At 34.4% G+C, this 15717-nt stretch overlaps 1 protein-coding gene across 1 annotated transcript in view; it reads right to left on the reverse strand.

Moving 5' to 3' along the window:
* LOC140160901 (uncharacterized) overlaps positions 1-15717 on the reverse strand; it is a 115385-nt gene that overhangs the window by 81050 nt on the left and 18618 nt on the right.

The following is a 15717-nucleotide window of genomic DNA, read 5'->3' on the forward strand; positions in this document are numbered from 1 at the left end:
ATGAGTAATTAGTGTGTCATTACAAGTAGTTATAACCTAATTATTACTATTTCGCTTGTCCTAAAAGTGGCCCATGCTTTGATCGTACTTGGATCAAGGTGATGGTATGATTATGAGACGATCAAGGTTATTTTTGCTTCGTCTGGTTTGGTGACAAATGGTGCAAATGATTTAATTTAAAGATGAAAATATGACGATGATACGACTCAAATCTGTGACAGACAAAGGCCTGATCAAGGAGGACACTTGTGAGAATATAAGAATAAAATCATGCAAATGGTTATAAATTATACAAGCAATCTAATTAGCTAATTGGCTAATTAATACGTGTATACCTGTACTTTGTACTATTTTCCCGTATATTTTGCTATCTACTACTGATAGCACTAATACCATGAATACATGACCCAATCAAGTTGCACAATGCGTTACCACATTACTGTTTGAAGTGATCCACAACATCAGAATCACAAAAGCCAACAGTAATGTTAAGCATTAAGGGCTGGGGTATGAACGTTTGGACAGTATTTATTTTGGGACATTAGAGCACATCAGACATATCGAATTGCTTTCTGAATACGAAGAATGTCATTCTGATATCAAATAATTTTGTTTTTTGAAATTCGCAATTTAATACACATTTTATGGCAAATCATTAAAATTGATATTTTTGATATTTAACAGTACTCGAAGTAAACTTTATAAATCTGATGATTTATACTTAACGTGTATGTAGGTGGGATGAAAAGCCGACGATCAATTGAAAATTTTGGCCTTTCGTATTGAAGATATGGATTTTTTTCTCAAAACACCAAAAAAATAGGTCTTTTGGGGAAAAAATCTATATCTTCAATATGAAAGGTCAAAATTTTCAATTGACCGTCGGCTTTTCCTCCCTGCTACATACACTTTAAGAATATATCATTAGATTTATATAATTTACTTTGAGGACTGTTATTATATCAAAAATTTGAAAAATATCAATTTTTTATAATTTGTCATAAAATTTATATTATATTGTGATTTTCAAAAATGAAAATTATTTGATATCAGAAAGACATGCTTCGTATTCAGAATGCAATTCGATAGGTCTGAGGTGCTCTCATGTCCCACAAAAAATACTGTCGAAACGCAATAAACGCTCATTTTAGGTCCCTTAACGTGATTCAAATGATTCAAAACAGATTATTTTGTGGCACTTCAATAATAAAAACACCTCTTCCAAATCTACCAGGTTATAAGATCAAATTCATCACAGACCAGTGAATTTTAAATATTAATCAATATACCACCATATTAAAGCATGCAGTGTTAACCCCTCATACACCCGTCTGTTCACATAACACCTATTCCTGTCCTATGAAGCAAAGATTACAACCAGGGTTAAATTACATTAACACGGACCAATTAACAAGGGAATCCCAAATCAAACTGCTGTCATAATAATGAAACAACTATTGTCACGCGCCAAATATATGAGAAAATCTAAAACAATAGCATCTTTTTATATAAAAACATCCTGAGATGAGACAGTTTGACACCAAATTATTGGTACATATTGTGATTTTTTAACGGTTGTTTGAATTTTTTCAATCAAATTTGACACCATGTAACACACGCTTTTTGAATTCCCTTTGATCTGGTTGTGAAGCTGAAATATTAAATTACAAAGTAGGATGCCCTTAATATGTTTCAATACAAAAGCAGTACTAGCATTGACTCTTTGTTTGCCAGTCGGTACCTTATATTTCCCTGGGACATTCTTTAATTTGTATTCAGTTTGACAGTTGGATGAAAAAATGAAAATATTGTTGAAGTCGTCATTAGCATAATTTTGTGTGCATGTTTTAACAAGAGGCTTTAACAAAACAAGACTGTTAATGTTCGCAAACATTGTTACATTTCTTTTAATGTTACATATTTAAAATACTTAGTGTTCAATTTATACTGAGTTAATTCATTTTGGGAAACTTGTTTCCAAATTTTACCTGTCATTTTTTTTTCTTCTTTAATTATACCATCAGATTTGATCTTATATTTTATGGGAAACAAAATAAAACATGAATCTAGATGAAATAACATGATGAAAGATACGCACTAAGGACATACTGCGAGCAATTGACGTGCTATCTACTGAAGACGTACTGGACCCAGAATTAAATTCTATTTTCAGAGGATATACTACACGAATAAATCAACTATAGACCTATGTGCCTCTGCAAACGTATTTTGCTATCTACAGTAGACAGCAAACTCGTGATTATTGCAGTAAATTTAAAAAATGAACTTTTATCTGTGGAGGAAAGTAAATAACACATACCTGGAGCTATAAGCAAGACGTGCCTAATACTATAGACATTTGCTATCTTCTGTAGACAGCAAACTTGTTTGACGACACTGTAATGCTTTTAAGTTTAGTTTCTTTGACACTAATGTAACACTAAGCTTCGAATCAAAACACTCCCATTACAGACAAGCAACATTTTACTCAGAGGTATAAATACTTGACAGGCAGGATTGTATAGCAAACAGTCGCGTTATTTTTAGCGTTCTATAAATAAGACCTTTAAAGGCACCCAACAGGTTAAGGCTCGTATTATTATGTTCGGAAATGTTACTTTTTTGTCCAGCAAAATCAAACGTTAAAAAATTAATACTAATTTCAATTAGCAAATAATTAATAGCAAAATTACATACCTTCTTTTCTCACAAATTGTGCAGAATCGGTATTATCCAATATTAATCCAAAATAATATCCACTAGAGCAGAAAAAATCTGATTGAATGTAATGACATCTGTACATAGCAACAACATTACTCAGTGCAGTAGGATAGTATAATTTGGTGAAATGCCTGTTTTGGGAGTAGTCACAGGCGCTGGCAGACAGTTTTATTTACCTATTCCAATTAGTAGCTAGAATCTACCCACGTTGTACCACTCCCAGCTCAACAAATAGCAATCTGCAATTGATGCCTCTTGTAATGCGACTGACTACTATTATGCGACGCACGTGGAGCCCCTTACGGCCAAGTGGAAATACAGAATACAGTTTCAGGGGCACCTCTTAACTGATGGAGAGAGGAGGAAAGCACGAGCATTCGTTGGGGCCTTGAGGGCAGGCTTGTGTTGACGCTTCTATAAAAGCACAAAGTATGCCAGAGTAATCAGATAAGAGGATTTTTTCAAAAGAATAGGAGGCGTGTTTGAGTGTTTCCGAACTTATTTCTATCGTAAAGATATTAAATGAAATTTTGTGAATGATGCATTTTATAAGCTTTTACTGCTTTATAATGTCTTTGATGCTGCCAACTTTATACTTCATAGTTTGATCAGACGCAGGTCTTTGCATCATTAACTTCAATAAGTCTCCAGAAGATAGCAAAAATGTGAAGTTAAAAATAGCAAAATGATGTCTTACTGAAGATAACAAAATGCTGTCTACAGAAGTAAGTAAATTGATGTGCTGTCTACTGAAGATAGCAAATGCTATCTACAGAAATAAGTAAATTGCTGTGCTGTCTACTGAAGATAGCAAAATGCTGTCTACTGAAGATAGCAAATGCTATCTACAGAAATAAGTAAATTGCTGTGCTGTCTACTGAAGATAGCAAAATGCTGTCTACTGAAGATAGCAAATGCTGTCTACAGAAGTAAGTAAATTGCTGTGCTGTCTACTGAAGATAGCACTATGCTGTCTATTGAAGATAGCAAAATGCTGCCTACTGAAGACAACAAAATGCTGTATTCCGAAGATAAGGTAACAAAATGCTGTTTACTATTTTGTCTTCCGAAGATAACAAAATGCTGTCTACTGAAGATAACAAAATGCTGTCTACTCAAGATAGCAAAATGCTGTCTACTCAAGATAGCAAAATGCTGTCTCCGGAAGATAGCATAAATTGAACATGTTGAAGCTGAAGATAGCAAAATGCCGGGGCAAAATGATGTCTACTGAAGATAACAAAGTGCAGTGCTGTCTACTGATGATGGCAAATGCTGTCTACTGAAGGTAGCAAAATGCTGTCTACTGCAGATAGCAAAATGCTGTCTACTGCCGATAGCAAAATGCTGTCTACTGAAGATAGCAAAATGCTGTCTACTGAAGATAGCAAACTGCTGTCTACTGACGGTAGCAAAATGTTGTCTACTGAAGTTAGCAAAATGGTGTCTACTGAAGATAGCAAAATGCTGTCTACTAAAGATAGCAAACTGCTGTCTACTGAAGGTAGCAAATGCTGTCTACTGAAGTTAGCAAAATGCTGTCTACTGAAGATAGCAAAATGTTGCCTACTGAAGACAACAAAATGCTGTCTTCCGAAGATAAGGTAACACAATGCTGTTCACTATTTTGTCTTCCGAAAATAACAAAATGCTGTCTATTGAAGATAACAAAATGCTGTCTACTGAATATAACAAAATGCTATCTACTGACGATAGCCAAACATTATTGTATACAAGCACGTTGATGTCTGTATTAAAAAAGTGGTTGCACAAAGTTTCTTGATCGATGATCGTGGACTCGGCCAAGAAGTTGAAATAAATTCAACATTATTTATATCCCTGCATGAACCCAAATACGGCCACTGACTCATGAATACAATGCCCTTTATCATATATTTGATGTCTGTCTACATGGTAACGTGCATGTTTATTATGATTGTTTCACAACTTTTGTTTGAACATGATCAAAATAACTTACTAAAGTCTCTTCGAAAATAATCCAAATGTGTTACTCTCATGTTTTCAGTGCAAACCTTCTCGCGAATGTTATAAGAAATATACCGACAAAGACGGTACGTTGTATATATATATGACCGTGCAAAAGTATTTTAAAATTGAAAAGGGTGTGATATCGTTGATAAATAAATTGGCAACAGATATAGCATGTATCACTTCATAAGTTCATGCATACATCTAACTTCTTAAGATAAGTTGTTTGCTCAAGATAGCAAAGTGTTGAAGATTTAAAATTGTCCATTGAATGTTGCAATAAAGGTGCTGTCTAAAGGTAAAGATAAAGGTTCATGCCTATAGGGCCAGATTCCTCCGTGAATAATGTTGTCGTGCTCCGCGCCACTCATCCCGCACGAGTATGTTTACCGTCCCATCATAAGCTGTACCCATTTATATACATAGGTGGAGAGCGACAGTAGAGGTAAAGAGCAATGCCTATGGTTACAACATGATGGCACCGCCGGGGCTCGAACCCACAGCACTCCGATTATGAGTTAGAGCCTGTATCGCTAGACCATAGTGATGGCTACAGAGAAAGTAAAATTACGTCTACTAGCCTATAGGTAGCAAAATGTTGTCTACTCCCTATTCCAGAAACATACAGCATTAATTGTTGGGGATTAAAAAAATTACCCTGTTTTGCCAAATGAAACATAGCCACATCCTAATCCTTTAGTTAGTCCTAACTAGCAATAAAAGTCAAATTTAATATTTGACCAATTTTTGGAAATAAGGGCCAAAAACATGCGTTTTTAGGGTGTTTTTCGTATGCTGTGACAATCAAGCCCAAGGACTTTATGCATTCTAATTTTTGGAAAAGACATATTTCATTCTTATAACCAACCATTTGATTAAAGTAACAGAAAAAAGTGAAAATTAGAGCAAAATTTCGGCATATACTCAAGATTTTGAATGCTAAAGACTTGTTCCAAGTGACTCGATTGTCAGAAAACGTGCCGAAAATGCATGTTTTTGGTTCTTTTTCAAGAATTAGTAAAATAGTGAACTTTTTCTTTTATCTCCAGTTAGGACTAAATGAATGATTAGGATTGAGGTATGTTTCATTTGGCAGAACTTGATAATATTTTTAAATAAAAAATAGTGCTGTATTTTTTATGGAATGGGGAGTAGTGAATATACGGTATTAAGCGTTGTCTACGGAAGACAGTAAAATGCTATCTGAAGAGAGGCAAGTCAAAAAGTTATTTTTCGACGCAAAAAGTTCGAACAGGGTTCTAAAGTGTCCCATGGGAAAACAGTCAACTGAACAATCCAAAAGGTTCCTGTATATTCAAGACCCTTTAGGCCAATTACAATTGATCTTTAGTTTCCTGTTTCCCTCGCGCGTCCAAAATCAAGAATGGAAAAATATTTAATTATTTTATTTTTATTTAGGTATTTTCATCTTTTAATTGACTTTGTAATTACTTTTATTTGCTAATATCTGTTTTTGATCATCTCAACTTTGATTATGAATATAAAACAAGAACATTGTAGGGTTCCCTACTAATATTAATGTAAAAAATCAATTATAAGGTAAAATAATTAAATCCGTAGTCTTAGTCAAAATGACCAAATGGATGTAAATAGTCATGACCAAATTTTCAAAATAAAGAAAGTAATAGATAATTAATAATTAATAATTAAAAGTCGCCTCGTCCTTTATTTTCAAACTTGAAACAGGAAACTAAGAATTAATTGTGAAGGGCCTTAGAGGACCATCTCGTTCCCCTAGATTCATACTGATTTTACCCAGTTCGTGAGCAATACAGAATATTTTGTGCACATACTGCGTGGATACTTCATGCGTCAATATGTACAGTCGTCGTATAAATTCATATTCATATTTCAACCTGTCACGAACGACTCGAACGAACGACAGAATATGGAAGGGAACCTTTACCTCGTACGTATTAACTGCATGAACATTCCTACGTCAATACGTACTTTCGTCGTATATTTTCATGCTTCACCATTTCCCGAAGGCCGGGCATGAAGGACAAACACAATGGGGGAGCCTGCGCTGACAGAATTACTGTATATAAATTCGTACGTCAATGCATACGTTTGTCGTGTAAGAATAAGCTTCAACCCGTCCTGGAGGACAAAACGTACGCTGAACAATGATTTGTCCTCCACGCGTGTAATAATGCAACGATATACGACACCGTAGTGTGGTTGACCTGTGTTTCTTCTATAATAAAGTCCACCCACATAAAACCGACCGAGATTGGTTACTATTAACATGACTCTGTGCAAGTACGTTTATTCAAGAAGTGTTTGAACTGGTTTGGTAATCGTGGCATAAGAATAGATATTAAAATAATTAAACATTTATATTTAAATCACGTGGAGGGTATGAACCAAAAATACGGCTACTGACTCATAATAACATATTTTAATACATGTCTTCATGGTAACACACGCATAATATTATGATTTTTTCACAACTAAAAATTGAACTTGATCATAACAACTTCGTGAAGTCACCCTCGAAAGTGACTAAATGTGTTACTCTCATGTTTTCATGGTTTTCATGATATGTTCGATTGATCTCAATACGATCAGTAGGATAAATGTGTACACATTTCATTCAGCTAAACTTTTCTCTAGAATCTTAAGAATACCGACAAAGGCGGTATGTTGTGTGTTCTATTATTTTTAAGCCACAGTGTTCAAATAGCAACTGAGCAACTTCAAGAGGTTGTGTGAATTGATAAATAAGACATTTAGCATGTATCACTTCGTATATTTACATAAACCACATTTGGCATGTTTAGCTGAACCAGAACCCTAAAGCAAGGGTGTGACGGTGCTTTTCTTTACACTAAGCCAAAACAGGCGAATTTTTATGTAGCTTTTCATCTGTTAACATAGAATCGCAAAGTTCCCATTTTGCGTCAGATACACAATATATATTTATTAAATTATAATTATTTTACGAGTTCACGGTGTAAACTTTTAACACAATTAAACCTGTATCACAATATTTTGTTTTTTAATCCTTGTTGATACAGATCGCCAAATGGGTGCAACTGATACTTAATGTAAACTAGATAATGCTTTATCTCGTAGTCAGTATTGACATGTATGTCCAAAAGTCAAATCTATGTGGGTTAAGCCGTTCAATTTAAGGGTTGCTATAAAAGAAAATAGGAAATAATATTATGTTTTATGTTTACAGGCCTATCCTACAAAAACGGATTTCATTGAAATACGGTATATGATAATCATGATGGCTATAATTACAGAGTGTTGAATGTATTGACATTTGAATGTCCAAAGGTCAAAATGCGTTTGGTTCAAGCCGGTCATTAATGATTGAAGAATTAAGAAAATATTAAATAGTTATAATTTATGCATATCATACAAAACTGATTTGAATAAAACAAGGCGAGATCAAGACAAATTATAATGCTATATCTTTCAAACGAAGTGTGTGCATGGTAGACCATTGATATGTTTAAACAAAAAAAGAAAGTTCGACGATTGAAATAAAAATGAAATAAGAACAAGTGTCATTCAAAACCAAACTCATCACTGTTACATCACAGTAACCATGGTAACAGTATTGGAATGTTCCATATTAAAAGGGCATTTCGTGATCCACAGCCTCATCCCCCCACTTTTCTCAAAAAAAGTTGAGATTTTTATATCACTGGAAACCTCTGGCTACATAATGTTTATGTGCAAAATATTTCTTGCAGATTATTTCGTTTAGCAAAGATATCGTGAAATTTGAATTTCGTTCTGGTACACCAGAACGAAATTACAACGCATTGTCTATAGCACTACACATAATCATGCATAACTCGCGAACGCAAAATCGGAATCAACTGAAATTTTGGGAATAGGTTTTTTTCGTATAGATATCTAATGAAAAATGACATAAATAGAGGATGCTAGGATCACGAAATACTCCTTTAACACATTATATGCATGTTATGTGAAACCAACAAAGACAGATATTTTGTAACAGGTCATTTATCTATTCATGACAAGTCAAAACAAACTTTCTTTTTATGAATCTTTCAATGTAAGTGTTGCAAAACGTCTCATTACACAAGTTCATAGTGGCTCACTAATTCATTGTATATACCAATGTCTTTACCACCAAAAATAATAATCGAAATAAACGCTTGTATTTTTTTCATAAGAAATATTTGTTGTGATACCTCAACATTGTTTACTGTAACAGAACAAACTATTGTTACAAATAGAAGAATAGCGGATTCATTGTTTATTCTCGGCATTCTGTCCTTTTAATTATTCCTGACAGTTCACTCGGAATTGATGTTGTGGGAATGACGCAATAAAGGGACGGTTTAGATTTCATTACGCACAAATTCACACAAGTTCAAACTCAGATAATTATAATTTTGTCTTCCCTGTGATAGGCAATACCGGTAGTCTATGGCTTCAAAAGTTTCGTCGAGAGTGAAGGTTAAAGGTTGGTGACACAATTGACAATTCAAGACAGGCTCTTCCTTCCATCTTAGGGGCGCACCATTTGATTTCCAGGGGGGCATGGCAGATTTTTGACAAACAAAACTTAAAAACTTTCGCCCCACTATAATGAGTAAAAACAATCCCCCATCCATCTACATAAATATGAATACATTAAAATGGAAAACTCCCATGCCCTCCCTGAACATCAAATGGTGCATCCCTTATATCCATTAAGATTTTAGTGTCAAAAAAAGCCTCGAAGAAAGCATGATTGAGGCCCAGCATATACAAGAGAATATAGATCATTGCAATACACTTTTCCTTCTGTAAAATACCGAAACCGCTCAACATTTTAAAGGAAACACTTGGAATACGAACGTTTTGGTGACAGCATGCATGTGTTAGAATCATCAGATCGCCCCTTTTTAGCAGTTGATGCCCATTATAAACGCGTTGATTTATTATATGTGTGTACATGATGCATGGAGTCGGACTTTTCCACCATATCCACGCACGACGATACGTCATTTGCCAGTGTGCATAATAATTATACACTTAGGTAGAGTGTAGCACGCAAAGGTAAATCATTTTCATCGCATATTATTTCTGTACACAATGCATGAACAACGCCTTAATTGGTATGATTCGATGGAGCCATCGACGTGAATGGCCCTCAACGTCATACACTTTTGTTGATCGCGCTCCAATTTATTATCATAATCACATACCGTAAAACCTCGTCTACAAGCATATAGTGTGTTTTTTGATGAAAGCTAAATTAAAACGAGACAGCCGTAAATAGATTGGTCTTACCAATATATTGGTCTTACAATATTACTTGTTTGTTTGTATCGGTAATTAAACTTGCTCAAACTCAATAATATTATAATTTTGTCGATGGACGGCATATCAATTTGTAAGTGCTCTTTTTTAAAAGTCATAGTTCATTAAATTTACAACCGATGTGACAAAACAGGCGAAAATAGTAAATTTTTGCACAAGATTTGCAATTTCAAGAGAATTGGCCATTGCTCATTCTAGTGACTCGAACATTAAATATTGACAATATATTTTTCATTTAATGACATAAAATTTTAAAAAAATATTGTACATGTAAAGAACACCTGAGGTTTTGACTTTTAAAACCTACATTTTGGTTAAAAAATGTGCTTGGATAGGTAGTTTTCAACAGATTTTCCACATTCGCCTTGCTATAACATTGAATTGCGTTATCTGTTGACCTAGTGACGAAAAGTGTTTTTAAGGGGAAGTGTTAGCTTGCGTTTGATATAATAAAAAATCTGATTAGATGAAGGGAATACTTGAGGCTTCGACAAAAACCAATCAAAGAGGCCTATTTTCAGCTAGAAGCTCCACAGGTCTTACATTGCTATGCACTCAACCGTGTAGTGTAATCAAAGACTGTGGTGAAGACATTCACTGCTTGTTGTTCTCTGCTTGGAAGCTTGTGGACGAAAATGTGTGCTCAGGTGTATCGAGGTGGAAACTGTGCGCATGATGGTTTATAAGAGAATCGTTTTTGTATAGAAACCTTTCCATATGCGTTTGGATTAATTTAGCTTTCATCAAAAGTACTCTATGCTTGTAGACGAGGTTTTACGGTATATTATAAGTAATCATATAATTACGGATATGTTTGTTGTTTGATTGTATTTAATTGAATTGGGTTGGAATTGACATATGCAGATAGCCTATTTTGTGTTGTGTTGATCACGGTGATTGACACGACACTTGGGATCAGGTATATTGAAACTTGAAACAGGATGAACTTTGTTTTTCTTTATGTAAAGATATATGCATGCTTGACTAGTACACAAACCAGATTTGTTTAATGACCGGAGCTTTCGATCCTAGCAGGATCTTTGCTTGATAAAGATCGGATCGAAAGCTTAGGCCATCAACCAAATTTGAATTTAATTACTTGGGCAACTATCGTGGATAACCAGTTTCAACTCTTATTTAAATAACTTACGTGACAACGAGTCAAAATTACATTTGTTTTTCATTTTGTTGCCAAATGTTCCAAACTATTCGCGCTGTACATGCTGTAAAGTTACAGGGTCAATGATATAGTTATTTTTATTAATTGTTAATTTACTTTGATCCCTAACTAAATATTTGTGTAGCAAATGGCGATATCAAGTTTAACTTTTGGATTTACATTTTGATAATATTGGACACGCAAGGTGCGGTTTTAAATATACAAAGTAACAACTTAAGTGTTACAAATCTATACAAAGTAACAAAATAATACCCTTGGCCCAAGCCTGCCCGAGGCATCATTTAAACGGTGACGGCTATTAACTGGATGTTATTTAGTCAGTGTTACCATTATTACTATTACTAAAATTTTGGCTTGTTCTGGGGAAGCCTTGAACTCCAATATAAAAGAAAAGGAAAGGTGAAATACAAGACATCAAAGGAAAACTTGGTACTATAATGAGGACGAGAGCAATCACCTTGTTGGAAGGGTGGCAATTTAGTCTCACTTTTCACAAACGATTGTTCAACTAATTTTGTATAAAAGGTACGGACTGTCGGTTATACACTTCTGCTTTAAATGAGGTCTTCTGGGTTTACCTTCAAGATTGTTTTGTTGAAGATTCACAATAGAAAGGGTAAAGTAACTATATCTGTGCATTTCATATAAATAAGGTTAATTAATATTAATTAATATTGCAACAAGGGTTGTGTATATCTTGTGCTTCTTTTAATTTAGTGCAACAACGTTAACGTTTATAGCAAAATTCCCAACTTGGGTGTTTTTTATACTTCATTCAATGCTGATTTCCTCTAGTCTATCTATCAATTAAAATTTATTTCAATCAAAAAAGCAAAGGGACTTAAAATATGTCACTATGATCTACTCGATATAATAGACTTCACTATATAAGAACCATCAATGTGTATCATGGAATTCTAACGTTGGCAAAAATTAAAGTTTCCATAGATGAGATGTTAAGAAAGCACAATGAGGTGACGGGTTATTATGTATTTTGTAAAGAGTTGTAAATTACACCACTAGAACCCGTTAATGCATTTGTCATCAGCAATTATACTAGAGACGACAAGTTATGAGAAATGGTCATCATGGTCATATATAGACGCAAAAAAAATGATTCATATTTCACAGGTCAAGTATATGATAAGATAGGGTGTAGCTCAACAATTGGTTTTGAAGTGCAAAAGAAACCAATATACCAATTATTATAGTCATGCATGTCTTTTTGAAGTCTTCTAAAACAAGGGCAGGTGTATAGGTTTCAAAAAAACCCAGCTTGTGTACCATTTTACTGTCTTAGCAGCTAAATGGCCATCACATTTCACTGTACCGTAACCAAGACAATGCGGTTTCAAAAGGTGTTTACTAGCGAAAAATAACTACTTATATTTGTAGCGTTCTCATCTTAAAGGTTATCATCCATCATGCGAACAATCACTTGTCATCAATCAAAACCAGTGACAAAACCTTGATGTAAAAATTACAACACGCCCCTGTTTATATATTTTTCACATATTAAGAAAGATTCTTTACAACCACCTGAAAAATCCAAAATGTAAATTTACTTATTTTATTAACGTCATGTGAACAAGGTGAAATGAAGTACAAAATGAGCATTCATCTAGCCATGCATTTGTTGGAATGTATTGAAATTCTCATAGCAAAATAACAAATAATATTTCTTCCTTCGACTTGTTCGACCAACCATGATTTAATTCTTCATTTATGACCCAATTAAGTACTTGCATGGGGTGCAGAAACAATTTACATCGTGAACATTTATCGATTTCGGTACTACTTCCTTGCAACATTTCACTCAAATCAGTTTGATGTCTGTTCATTAACATTAATAATGTTTTAAAAGGCTTTACGCTTGAAACAGTGGTGGCGTCACCATGGTTACGGGCATGATAACAAACCACCGACAATCCCACGATTTGGGCAAAACTGCAAAATGTTAGACTAATATTTCAATCCCATATACCCCACCCCCACCCCCACCTCAACTGACCAGAAATAAAGTAAAACCAAGCACACAAAACAAAACTCAGTAAACATGCAAAACATATAACGGTATTGAAACCTATCCATCAAGGAAGGTTATTTTGACCAAAATTATCCTAATTTTTAGTTGAGATTTTATCACAAATTATGATTACTCCCAAGAGTGAGAGTGATTAGCTAGATTTGCACTTTTTAAAAAGTTCATTCTTATATATTTCTATTTAAGTTTCAAAATAAACAGTATAGTGTATGAAACTTGACTCGAACACATCAAAATAGGTTTACTTCCGTATGATCATACCAGTTGAGAAACAAGGGACTTACCTGCAAAATTTGACATTTATGACTTGTTTACTAGACTTTCTGGTGCAAGACATAATCATGATGGATTAGTAAAAGATTTAGAAATGTATGTATTTTAATTGACGTAGTTCTGATATTTGCATTAAAATCTTGTATATGATATTTTACTTTCACCGCCAGGTACGTTTTAACTCACGCGACATGTCATAGGCGAACAACATAACATTATTTTTGCTGTCTACTGAAGATAACAAACAAGTGCAAAATTGTACCAATATTTTGAGGGGGCAATAAAACTTTCTTTATACTGTACCGACCATGTGCCCAACTCACGCAACTCGTATGACTCTCATTGCATCTATAAAACGATATAATTTATTTACAATTATATATTTTTAGCGGGTTCGAGGTCGGACAAGTTTAGAACTGTCAACCTTTCGTCAGACTTTCGTCAGACTCTGACTTCTTCAGGACAAAGTACCTTAGAATGAGACATGTAGACCGCGTGGCTCTGAAAAGAGCCGTTCACTGAAGACTGCCCCCTTGTCAACAGAGAACAAACAGTGAACGGCTCTTTTCAGAGCCATCAGTAGGCAAGGTCTACATGTCTCATTCTTAGGTACTTTGTCCTGAAGAAGTCAGAGCTACTCCTGAAGAAAGCTTGAAAGTTATAAACTTGTCCAACGGCAAACCCGCTAAAAACCCACTAATTGTTATGAATTCCCGTCGTAAAAGCCTATCTCACAATAATTTATTTATTTATTCGAACATACGCTTTTACATCAGCGGCACACGCCCACCCGACGATGCGTTCATACAAAACATAGAATAAGCAAAAATAACATGTATACACAAATTAACGTTTTTGCTATCTACTGAAGATAACCAAACATTATGTATCAAGTAAGGGGTATGGCATATTTTACGAAAGTGACTGATATCTTCCTGTGATCTTTCGTGATCAGTCATTAAGTTTCAATCGAATTCAAATCACATAAAAACGTGAATGTTTGACATAATTTGGTGCAAAGTTGAAGAAATCGGAAGATATGGTGCGTGGTGAGAATAATAGGTTAAGGTATTTATTCGCCACAAGGATTCGCTGTCAAACTACACAGGTGGCAATCACACCATTCTAATGTTTGCTAATGTTTCACTTAGAAAGTATGTTATAAGGTTATTATTATTACAAAGGATAACAATACATTGTTTGGACTATTATAAAAAGCTTCAATATGACATACTGGAGGACATTGTGATATTTTTAGAAACCAAACAGAGGTGGCGTTGTTTCCTTCCGTTATGTCCCAAGAGAATGACAATCCAAACGAAAAATTGAAATGTCTTGTGTGAGTAGCTCATTCAAACCCCTCCGGAAAACTCCTTAACAACTTTTAATAAAAACCTCTCCAAGTGAGCCCTTGAGCACCCTACAAGCAATCATTTCATTAAAGTTGCTATGTTGACTTTACTCTTTCGTCATAAGAACAATTACGTAATTGTTCAACTCTAACACGTTTGCTCAGCAAACTTTCCAAGCTGTGTTACTTCTATTTTAAGAGCGTTCAATAAATTTCATTCAATTCAGTATGTGAATTTGTGTCACATGAACTCACATGTGGGAATATGTGGTTTCTTGGATGATTTTTGATTGATTTCTTTTATACTAGTATGTTGAAAATTGCTAACCCGCTTAAAGGACAGGCAAGGTCATGAATGTAATGCCATTTCAAAGTACTTTAACCACACCCTTCACCACCAGGTGCTATCTACTGAAGACGGGATTTCTTTTGCATTATTCCACCTGTGTCAAGAGGATTAGTCGTGATTGTTCATTGAACATCTCGTCACGTCCAAGTGTTTTAAACTTGATTCGATTGAAATCCCACTTGAAATGACCAAAAGTTATATTTAGGACTTTAAAAAAAATAGAGTTTGGACAAATGATAATCTTATCAATTTAGTTTGTTAAGGCCTTATTGAATAATTTGACGCAACAAAGACAATGTTTTTTATTGAAGGTGTAACCACTACAAATATATCGACCGCGAACACTGTATGTTCTTACGACAATATGATAATGATACCGGTATATAATATTTATATAATCTTGACGGTTTTATTCTGTCCTGGTAAAGTTATGGTACCCATTTGACGAAAGCTTGACTACTTTGGCTGATTGATAATAATTTAATGTATTCAGA

This window comes from Amphiura filiformis, chromosome 9 (assembly GCF_039555335.1).
Source record: "Amphiura filiformis chromosome 9, Afil_fr2py, whole genome shotgun sequence".
NCBI classification, from domain to species: Eukaryota; Metazoa; Echinodermata; class Ophiuroidea; order Amphilepidida; family Amphiuridae; genus Amphiura; species Amphiura filiformis.